Here is an 11716-nt window from a genome sequence, read left to right as displayed (position 1 = left end):
TTCCTCTAGAACCACTCCTGGTACCAAAATCTGTGTTAGGGATCTCCAGAGAGACAGAACCGATAGGAGATGGATAGACAGATGAGGGGGGATTTATTAGGGGAATTGATTCACATGATTGTGGACGGTGATGAGCCCCATGATATGCCATCTGCAAGCTGGAAAACCAAGAAAGCCAGTTGTGTGGCAGCATGTCCTGCAGGATGGCTGCCTTGGGAGAGGCTGTCACCGTTTCCTCAGGCACTGCAAGGTCAGTCCCCTCTGGAAAGGCCAATACTACTGGGGATTGGGAGGCCACTTCAGCTGACAAAGTGACTCGTCAGAAATTAGGGCCTCAACATCCCACACGTCCTTGTCCCAACTTACAGAATCCCATTATTTCTCAATCAGTGTCCTCCCTTTAGTGCCCTGCAAGGCTGAGGGTTCAGCTTGTGTTGTAATGCAGCCAGTTGCGTAATGAGGACTCTTTCACGCTCTGCAATTTCAGGCCTGTGACAAGGGAAGATTCTCCTTCAGGGCATTCCTGGAAGCTCTTGGGTTATTTCTGTGGAGCTTGAGCTGGAAGTTAGAATCACTGAGCTCATCCTTTCCTTTCATCACTTTGTCCCGCGGCATTAGGAGCATCCAACCAATGTCTTTGTATTTCTCAGTTTGCCACACATGTTTGAGAGTGTCATTTACAAAGTCACTCGGTTTCTTGCCTCTTGTAAGTGGTTGATTAGGACTATCCAATGCAGAAATGTGTATCTCTCTATAAGCAGTTCGTGCCATGAACTATCAGTGCTCTCTGGACTATTGGAAGTAGAATCCTTAGCATTTTTAAGTCTAATCAGATTAGAGAGCCAATTCTTATAACCCCAAAACCAATTAAGGAAACTCAGCCTTAACATTCTGTTCCTCTAGAACCACTCCTGGTACCAAAATCTGTGTTAGGGATCTCCAGAGAGACAGAACCTATAGGAGATGGATAGACAGATGAGGGGGGATTTATTAGGGGAATTGATTCACATGATTGTGGAGGGTGATGAGCCCCATGATATGCCATCTGCAAGCTGGAAAACCAAGAAAGCCAGTTGTGTGGCTCAGTCCAAGTGTGAAGGTCTGAGAATTTGGGAGCTGCTGGTGCAAGTCCTTGAGTCCGAAGACTCAAGAGAACCAGGTGTTCTGAAGTTCATGGGCAGGAGAAGGGCGTCCTAGCTCCAGGAGAGAGAATTCACCTTTCCTCTGCCTTTTTTCTCCATCCAGGCCCTTAGCTGATTGGATGGTGCCCACCCAGAGCGGGTGAGGGCACATCATTTGCTATGGGTTGAATGTGTCTCTTCCAAAATTCATATGGAAACTTAATCCCTAGTGGGGTGGTATTAAAAGGTGGGGCATTATGGGAAGTGGTGGGTTACGAGGTCTCCATCCTCATGCATGGATTAATGCTCTTATAAAAGAGGCTGTAAAGACTTTATTCTTCTTTGCTCTTCCACTGTTCTCCATATGAGGACACCGCATTCATCCCCGCTGGAAGCTGCAGCAACGTAGCGCCATTCTGGGAGCAGAGATTGGAGAATTCCCCAGACATCGAACCTGCCAGCCGCATGGATTAATGCTCTTATAAAAGAGGCTGTGAAGACTTTATTCTTCTTTGCTCTTCCACTGTTCTCCATATGAGGACACCGCATTCATCCCCGCTGGAAGCTGCGGCAACGTAGCGCCATTCTGGGAGCAGAGATTGGAGAATTCCCCAGACATCGAACCTGCCAGCGCCTTGTGCTTGGACTTCCCAGCCTCCAGAACTGTGAGAAAATAGATTTCTATTCCTCATAAACTACCCAGTCTCAGGTATTTTTGCAGCAGCACAAATGGGCTAAGGCACTTAGTCCACAGATATAAGTGCCAATCTCTTTTGAAAACACCTTAACAGACATACCCAGACTGGTCAAGTTGACACATAAATTAACCACCATGGCTGGTAAAGCATTACTTGTGGGTGTGTCTGGGAGGGTGTTTCTGGAAGAGACTGGCATTTGAATCAGTGACTAAGGAGGATCTGCCCTCACCAACCTCACGAATGTGGGTGGGCACCATTCGATCAGCTGAGGGTCCAGATAGAACAAAAATCCAGAGGAAAGGAAAATTTGCTCTTTCTCTCTCCTGGAGCTCTGTCACCCTCCTCCTGCCTTTGGACCTCAGAGCTCCAGGCTCTCTGGCCTTTGGACTCTGGGACTTGCACCCGCAGCCTCCTGGGTTCTCAGGACTTCACCTTGGACTGAGAGTGACACCATCAGCTCTTCTGGCTCTGAGGCCTTAGGACTTGGACTGGGCCACACAGCCAGCTTCCCTGGTTCTCCAGTGTGCAGACAGCCTGTCACGGGACTTCTCAGCCTCCATAATCATGTGAGCCGATTCCCACAATAGATCCCCTCTTACATCTATATGTACAGGCCGCCCTCTGTGTCCACGGGTTCTGCATCCACGGCATTGAAGGCCTATGATAAGGGACTTGAGCACCTGGTGGGTTTTTATATGCACGGGGGCTCCTGCAACCAGTCACCTGTAGATACAGTGGGACGAGGCATATCCTACAGGTTCTGCTTCTCTGGAGAACCCCAGTACCTGGATTTACACCTTTCGAGGGACAGTGACAATTGCCCCTGCCACTGCAGCTGGTCTCTGGGCCACGCCTGACACAGCCATTTCCTTCCTCTGTTGCCTGCTTGGTTGTCCCCACTCCATGGGCACCTCTGCTGGTCAACTGGCCTTCCTGGTGGGCTGGCTGAGACCCTCATCAGTGAGGGGTGTGAGGCCCTGGTCACCATTCCCTTCTCAGGCCATGGCCTCTGCTCTTGTCCACTCTCTGATAAAGCAGGCAGGAGGACACCAGGACCCCCTGCTCCCCACCAGTGGACCGGCCAAGCGCCAAATCTATTCTACCCTGCCCCGTTGGGTAATAGCAGCCCCACTACTTCCTGAAGGCCATGGTCAGTCTCCCCTGCCAGTTTGGGGACTCCTTGTCTGGCCTGCTGGCCTCTGGGAACAAAAGGACTCCAAGTGATGAGGCATCAGCTGCAGCCTGAAATTCTGCAGGTCTCCTATCTGTGCACTGGGGGGACAGTCCTCCCCGGCATCCAGGACCTCTGGCCCGGGCAGCCCAGAGTAGAGGTGGAGGGGATGGCAGGACCAGCCCCCAGGGATCACTGGGAGTGAAGGTGAGAGAGGCCACGCCTGCTGCTGCCGCCCTTGTTGAGGATATAGCACCCTAAGGTGGCTGTTGATGCAGGGTGATTACTGCATTTCACAGTGTGACACCTCACCCTTGAACAGTATCACCCCCATGCTGGGGCCTCAGCTGAGCCTTCAAAAGCCTGCTCCAGTGTCAGGGGCTGGCTGCTTCTGAGTGGTATGGTCTCCGATGGGACCAGCATGCCTCCAGATGGCTGACTGGCCATAGCGAGGACTCAGCAGCAGCCTCTGTTGCAAGCTGATTGGACATTCAGCACCAGTGGCAGCCTTGGTGGGCAGGGCTGGGCTGCTGGCTCTGTGGAGAGCTTCTCTCTCTGTCACCAAGGCCACTCCATTCATGTGCTCTGGGGGCCAGCACTTGGGTGGCTGAGGACAGAGGCTGGCTGAGGTCAATGGTTGAGGCTATTCTGTGTAATTGGTTGCCTAGTGCCTCCCCTGGTGGACACTCTGGTGGACGTAAACATGTGATAACAGGATCTTCACCTCTCATGGCCACTCCCACAGGTTCATGCCTCCCCCCAGTGGGTGGTCAGCTGGATAACGACGCCCCCCTGAAGATGTCCAGAGCTCCTTCTTGATTGGGATGGAATAGAACTCATCCACCAGATGACTGCTCGAGTGGGGATGTCACGGCTGGCACAGCAACTGCAACTGGGCCACTGTGCAGGTGCATTTTGCATTAGTCATATATCTCTATAAAGGGATTTAGTGTAAAGAATTGTTTCGTGTTATTAGGGAGGCTGCAAAGACCCACAATCTGCCATCTACAAGCTGGAGACCCAGGAGAGCGGAGGGTGTAAGTTCCAGTCTGAGTCCAAAGGCAGGAGGAGACCGAAGTCCCGGCTCGAACACTGTCAGATGTGAGAGCAAACTTTCTCTAGTTCTGTCTTTTTGTTCTATCCAGGCCTTCAGCAGGCTAGGGGAGGCCCACGCGCTTGGGGGAGGGCCATCTGCTTTACTCAGTCCACAGATTCAAAGGCTAGTCTCATCCAGAAACACTCTCACAGACACACCCAGACTCACAATTAGCCAAATATCTGGGCAGCCCATGGCCCAGTCAAGCTGACACGTAAAACTCACCACAAGTTTACAGTAGTCTGCCAGCATCCTCCAGGAAATAGCGGCTGGGGAGGCTGGTGATGATAATCGCCCCACCTGCAACCCTCGGGTTTTTCAGAGTGGCCTTAGTCTCTGCCATTCCCCCCAACGTGTGTTTTTATTTTTGTTTTACTGCCTTGGCTCAGGTGGGGGGCAGTTTCAGAGGCTTCTGCTTGGGAACACTGTGATAGTCTTTACCTCACAGGACGAAGGACCTACGCAGCGGTGCTGCCAACTACCCAGGTTGTCTGAGTGTACATTCAAGGTCTGGGGGTGAGCAGTGGTCTGGGAACCCCGTGGACTGGCTCCACTTTGCCTGGCCTCTGTCCACCCTCCTCCAAAGGGGTCGTAATGATGCCTCCACCCCTGCTGTCAAGGTGCTCTTGGCCACTCAGTCCAGCAGCCCTTGCCATGTTGGGCCTCTGCCCTTCACCTCGAGTTTGATTACTGAAGTGCCTCTTCAATGGAGCTGACCGTCACCACATGCTCTTGCAGTGGCATGGCAGGGGCCCTCCCCCTGGGGACCTGACCCCTCCTCTAATCCGTGGCATCTGTGTCTGAAAACTGGCTCAGGTCCAGAGACTGGACATGAGATCATGCCTCTTTACTGGGCTGTGTTTGAGTCTGCCAGGACTACAAAACAAAGACCACGGACCGGGTGGCTTAAACAGACATTTATTTTCTCATAGTGCTGGAGGCTCGAAGTCTGAGATCCAGGTGTGGCAGGACTGGTTCCTACTGAGGCCTCTCCTTGGCTGCGAGACAGCATCTTCTCCCTGTGTCCTCACGTGGTCATCCCTCTGTGTGTGTCTGTGTCCTGATCTCCTCTTCTTATAAGGACACTAGGCAGATTTGATTAGGGCCAACCGTATAACTTCACTTTAACTTAACCACTGTTTTAAAGACCCTATCTCCAAATAAGGTCACATTCTGCAGTACTGGTGATTAAGATTTCAACATATGAATTTGGAGGGGACACAGCCCAGCCCGTAGCAGGGTGGCTGTTCTCCTGAGCAATGATGCTTGATTTCTTTCGACCCTCTGGGTGAGTGATACCTTGCCGGCTGCCCATCCATCTTGCCCTGGGAATGCCAGTTCTCTGCCAGTCAGGTGCCCCAGCTCCTAGACCATGCTAGCTGCTCCCTGTGACCCACACCCACAGCTTCTGAGTGTGAACTGCTGCCTCTGGCCTCTGCTATTTTGGGTCCCATTATCCCACTGCTGTCAGGGTGTCCCGGTCAGAAAAAGCACCTCCTGCCACCAGCCCAGGGGGTTGGCCTCTTCTCTTGATGCCAGCAACCCCCTCACTAGGGCATCTGTGTTGCATCAGTAAATTGTCCTTTGGGGCCTCCCATGGCACAGAGCTAGCTGGTGGGGTTTCTAGCTGTGGCAGATGTCCAGGTCCTAATCCCTGGAACCTGTGCATATAATCTCCTATGGAAAAGGAGACTTTATAGATGTGAATAAGTTAAGAGTTTTTTTGAGATGGGGAGATGAGCCCGGAGTGTCTGGGCCCCATGCAATCACCAGGGCCCATAAGGGGGGCAGAGGAGATTTCACCACAGAAGGCAACGTGAGGATGGAGCAGGGAGAAATGCTGGCGGTGCCTGCACTGCTGTCTTGGAAGATGGAGGAAGGGCCCTGAGCCAAGGAACGCAGTGCTGGAGCTGGAAAAGGTGTGGGAAAAAACATCCTCCCCTAGAAGCATCAGAGGGAACATGGCCCTACTGACATACTGATTTTAATCTTTTGGCCTCCAGAACTGTAGGAGAATCCACTTCTGTTGTTCTGAGCCACCAGGTACATGGTGATTTGCTACCTGTTACAGCAGTAGTAGGATGAGGTAATATCCAAGCTGGCAGCCCCACTTTTCTGAATGCTGGTGCTTTCACCCCACTTAGTGTTATGGACTGAATTGTGTACCCTGAAAATTCATATGTTGAAGCCTTAACTCCTAATGTATGTATTTGGAGGTAGTGCCTTTAAAGAGGTAATTAAATTAAAATGAGGTCTGTAGGGTGGTCCCTAATCCCACAGGACTGATGTCCCTATAAGAAGAGATTAGGACACAGATACACATAGAGGGATGACCATGTGAGGGCACAGGGAGAAGACGCTGTCTGCAAGCCAAGGAGAGAGGCCTCGGCAGGAACCAGCCCTGCCACCTGGATCTCAGACTCCCAGCCTCCGGGACTGTGGGGCAGTAGATGTCTGTGGGTTAAGCCGCCCACCTGCAGTGCTTTGTTGTGGCAGCCCGAGCCAACGCATGCACTTGGTATGAGCTCTTTGCCCCCAGGCTTCTAAGCACCAGTCTAGCAATGATTTAGCACTGTCTTCCAAGAACCTTGTGCAGGGATTAAATCCTGTATAACAGGGGTGCTCTGGTGCTGACACATTGTCCCTTCTCCAACTTTATTTTCTTTCCTCATGATCCAGCGTGCTCAGGATCTGACTCCCATATACCTCCAGGTCCTGACTAGGTCCTGAGCTTCTATGTCTGGTCCTTGTCATGTCTTAACCAGCCCAGAACTTCTGGAAGCTTGGGGACTGAGTACCTTGTTCCTGAAGGGGGAGGTTTGGAGGAATACCACATCATTACAAAGACAGAGGCACATATGATGGTTAAATTCATGCGTCAACCTGCCTGGACCACAAGGTACCCAGACATTTAGTCAAACATTATTCTGGGTGTGTCTGTGAGGGTGTTTCTGGGTCAGATGAACACTTGAGTCAGTGGACTGAGTAAAGTACGTGGCCCTCCCTAATGTGGGTGGGCCTCATCCAACTCACTGGAGGCCCAGATAGAAGAGAAAGTCTGAGTAAGATGGAATCCTTCTGCCTGACTGTTTGAGCGAGGGCACTGGCTTTTTCCTGCCTTCAGGCCAAAATGGAAACATCAGCCCTTGCTGGGTCTTGGGCCTGCCAGCCTTCGGTCTGGAACATGTACCGTCTGCTTTCCTGGCTCTGGCTTGCAGACTTCAGATCTTGGGACTTGTTAGCCTCTACAATTGTGTGAGCCGATTTCTTATGAAAAATCTCTTCCTACATATATATATATATATACACACATCCTACTGGCTCTCTGTGTCTCTGGAGAACCCTGACTAATGTGCCATGTCCTTGGAATTGTTCCAAAGAGTCTGATGTTAGCATGCGAGCTGGTCCAATAGATTTCACCTACATCCTTGGAGCTGGGTGTGCAGGATCTGGACAAGACCCGCTCACGCTCATCTCCTCAAACCTAATTCATGCATCTATCCCACCCAGTGACCCACCCAACACCACGACCTCTCAGGCTCCTCGTGTCCCCATGTCCAGCGACCTGCACCTCCACCACCGTGCCCATCGCTACCTCTTAGATCCTTTCAACCTTGGAACTGCTTCATCGCTGAGATGTTAAATCTGAACCTCCCACCACTTCCAGTCCTTCCAGCTCCCCCGTGTTTTCCCGCCTCCCTGCTTTGCTGTGAGTGATCTATTTTGCCACTACTATCTGCTTCCTCTCGTCACTTCTTGACCTACCCAGCCGGGAATATCTGGTCCTTTATATATTTTTAAATTTTTATTGTTTTATTTTTTGGCAGCTGACTGGTGTAGGGATCTGAACCCGTGACATTGGTGTTATCAGCACCGTGCTCTAGTCAGCTGAGCTAAACACCAGCCCAGGCCCTTCACTTTAACCACACTCTTGCCAGTATCCTCTGCTGTTAGTCAGAATAGGCATCATTCTTTGCTGGTGGACCTGTTAAAACATGGACTGTCAGGTCCACCCCAGCACTTTTGGTTCGGGAGGTCTGGGTAGGACCCAAGAATCCACATTTCTGCCACCTTCCCAGGTGCGGCTGCTGGTCGGGACCGCTGCCCGAATCTGGGCCGTCTTGCAATAGTGAAGACACCGACGGCTCAGGTTCATTGTTCAGCTGGGTACTTTCTAGTGTGAGTTGAGGAGCTCTTCATCTCCTGACTTGGAGAACGCGTGGCCTTCAAGGTCCCGTTGGAAGGGGAAGGACCCTGCAGAAAGTGGCTTAAGTCACTTGCTCCCATACAGTATTGGTCAGAATTCACATGACCCCCACGTGACCACACTAGCCAGAGGGAGCCTGGGAAATGCGGCCTTTCCATTTGCCTAGGAGGAGACTGAGCAGTGAACACACAGTGCTGTCTCTTCTGCCATCCACCCCTCTGTCCACCACACGTAGAACACATCCCCTGCTGCCCGGAAGCCCACTCAGGCACCGTGTCCGTCTCAGGGCCCAGAATCTCTGAATGGTGAAAACATCGAGTTGGGATGTGCCTCCTCCTGCTCTGGCAACTTGAGAATTTAAAAGCTGACTTATTTGCCCCCCGTGACAGATGGTATCAGTGGCTCCAGTCCTTCGCCCCTTCTTGTATCCATGCTCCTGCTCTGTGACTTCGAAGTCCCCTCCCACTGTGGTGGACGGCTTTGCCATCGACTCTGTTCTCAGTCATGGGATTTGCTTTTGCTACCATCGTACAACATGCCAGGCCGGCCCATTAGAGGATGGGAGACGTAGAGCAGGGCTGCGTCTCCCTGAGGCCAGCCAAGATCTGCCGAAATGGGAACAAGACCAGCTAAGATCAGTCAAGCTGCACCCATGCACCTGAGCAGCAAACGCTTCCTGCTGCATGCATGGTGATTTATAGATATTTTTTGATTTAGGTTTCTTGTTATGGTAGCACCTTACTTCAGAGAACTTATTTCTGTATGAGCCCGGACACACTGGGCTACATTGTGGTAACAAATAAAGCCTCCAAACTGAAATGATGTGGAATTGATGTAGCTTCCAAGCTGCTGGAAGTGACAGCAGGCAGCAGAGACTGGACCCATGGTGACCCGTGAGATGCTGGGGCAGAACATGTGGTAAGAAACATTCGTGGTAACCTGGCAGGCAGGATACAAGCTGACTGAGCCAGCTGACCCAGGGAAGAAGTTGGAAAACACAAGTTGAATGCGTGTGTGGATGCCATCACTTCATTATGTGTGGAAGAAAGAGAGGACCTCAAGAAACAATGTCCAGTTTGCAAGCAGAAATGAAAGCAGATGGGGAGATGCATCTAGAAATTCAGAGCACTGAAAGATTGGAAAATCCAGTTGTGTCAGAGTTGGCATTCTAAAAAGCTCTGTGAGGTGAAGACCCAGTAAATGCCCAAGTTGAATCAAGTGATGCAAGGAAAAGATCAGAGTGGGACCCACTCGAGCCCAAGAGCCTCCTGACGGCTGCCGCTGGGTTCACAGAGAGGAACAAAAGCAAACAGATCCTAGCACTTTAGTTTACCGCATATACCACTAGTCAGGGCTTGCTGTGGTTTGAATGTTTGTGTCCCAATGTGATAGTCTTAAGAGATGGGGCCTTTAGGAGATGATTAGTCCGTGAAGTCTTCACAAAAGGAGAGGAGGGAGTGAGTGGGGCCCCTTCCAACATGTGAAGACTCAGCAAGAAAGCCCTCACCAGATACCAAAGGCTGGCACCTTGGTCTTGGACTTCCCAGCCTCCAGAACTGTGGAAATAAATTTCTATTACTCATAAGTTAGTCTGTGGTATTTAGTTATAGCAGCAGTGAATGGACTAAGACAAAAATTGGTACTGAGAATTGGGGTGTTGCTATAACAAATACCTGAAAATGTGGAAGCAGCTTTGGAACTGGGTAATGGGCAGAGGCTGGAACACTTTTGAAGTTCATGCTAGAAAAAGCCTAAATTTCTATGAAAGGAGCATGGAGGGCAATTCTGGGTGGGCTCAGAAGAAGAGAGAGAGGAAGCTTCAGGCTTCCTGGAGATTGTTTCAGTGGATGTGACGAGAATACTGGACAGACAGTAAAGGCTGTTCTGATGAGCTCTTAGATATGAGCAAGAACATATTGAGAACTAGAGAAGAGGCCACACAATTACAAAGTGGGAAAGGACTTGGCAGAATTGTGCTCATGTCCTTGTACTTTGTAGGAGGCAGAATTTAAGAGCAACAAACTAGGATATTTGGCAGAATAAATCTCTAAGCAAATTGTTCAGGGTGCTGCATGGCTTCTCTTAAATGCTTATAGTAAAAGGCAAGAAGCCAGAAACAAATTAAAGACCAAATTTATAATTAAAAGGAAAGCAGAACTTAAAGATTTGGAAAATCCTAAGCCTGGCATGTGAAAAATAAAAAAGCAGTTCAGGAGAGAATTCCAAGGCCGTAGCCAAGAAAATGTTTGATAAGGAAGTTAGTATAAAGCAGGAAGACATGTTATTCATCAAGACCATGGAAGAAGGACCTCAAAGACATTTCAGAATCTTCAAGGCAGGCTCTCCCATCACAGGCCCAAAAGCTTGGCCTTGAGGGCAGAATGGTTTCAAAGGAGGGGCCTAGGTTTCCCATGGGACCTTGGGGTTCACTGCTGAGCATCACCTCCAGTTTTTGTTTCTTTCTGCATTCCAGTGCAGCACTCCTGGGCTGCCTTAGCTTTGGCCCAATAAGGCCCTGGTATGGCTTGGGACACTGCTCTAGAAGGCACAAGTGGTAAACCTTGGTGCACGGAGTGCGCAAGCTATGGGGGCATGGCTGCTTCCACCTAGATTTCAATGAATGCTTTGAGAGCCCTGGGGCCCAGGCAGAGAACTACTGAAAGGATGGGGCTGCCACAGAGAGCCCTCCGTAGGGCAATGCTTAGTGGAGCCCTGGGAGCACGGCCACCCCCAGACCGCACACCCGTAGAGACACAAGTGTGCAACTCCAGCCTGGGAGATGTTCAGGTGCCCAACCCCCACCTGAGAGCTGCTGCATGGGCTGTGTCCAGCAAAGCCGTGGGGGTGGGACTGCCAGAAGCCTTGAGGGCCCAACCCCCACTCTAATGTGTCTGGAAGGCAGGACCTGGAGTCACAGAAAATTGTTCCCAAGCCTTCAGATTTAACACTTACCCTGTTAGGTTTGGGTTTTGGTGGTGGCCTGTTATCCCTTTCTTCTTTCCTATTTCTCCCTTTGGGATAGATATTGTTTTCCTATGCCTGTTTCACCATTGTATTTTGGAAGTACATAACTTGTTTGATTTCACAGGCTCACGGCTGGAGAGAAATTTGCCTCGGGATGAATCTTGAGTCTCACCCATATCTGACTTAGACGAGACTTTGGAGTTGGACTTTAAAGCTGATGCTGGGAAAATTAAGACTTTCGAAGCTATTGGGATAAAGTAAGTGTATTTTTTATGTGAGAAGATCGTGAATTTGGGGGGAGAGGAGGGGTAGAATGCTGTGGTTTGAATGTATGTGTCCCTCCAAAACTCATGTTGAAACTGAGTCTCCAATGCAACAGTATTAAGAGATGGGGCCTTTTTTTTTTTTTTCATTAAATTTTTATTTTGTCAATATACAATGTATATGATAAAAAAAAAA

General features: G+C 50.3%; 1 long non-coding RNA gene across 4 annotated transcripts in view; it reads left to right on the top strand.

Moving 5' to 3' along the window:
- LOC103593386 overlaps positions 1–11716 on the top strand; it is a 33186-nt gene that overhangs the window by 15210 nt on the left and 6260 nt on the right. For all 4 annotated transcript variants that reach the window (XR_550746.1, XR_550745.1, XR_550744.1 and 1 more), the window contains 2 exons: positions 3736–3898; positions 11382–11514. This is a non-coding gene — a long non-coding RNA (uncharacterized LOC103593386). The remainder of the gene's footprint in view (positions 1–3735; positions 3899–11381; positions 11515–11716) is intronic.

This window comes from Galeopterus variegatus, unplaced genomic scaffold (genome assembly GCF_000696425.1).
Source record: "Galeopterus variegatus unplaced genomic scaffold, G_variegatus-3.0.2 Scaffold1336, whole genome shotgun sequence".
Classification (NCBI taxonomy): Eukaryota; Metazoa; Chordata; class Mammalia; order Dermoptera; family Cynocephalidae; genus Galeopterus; species Galeopterus variegatus.
This window is presented reverse-complemented; position numbering and strand designations above follow the sequence as displayed.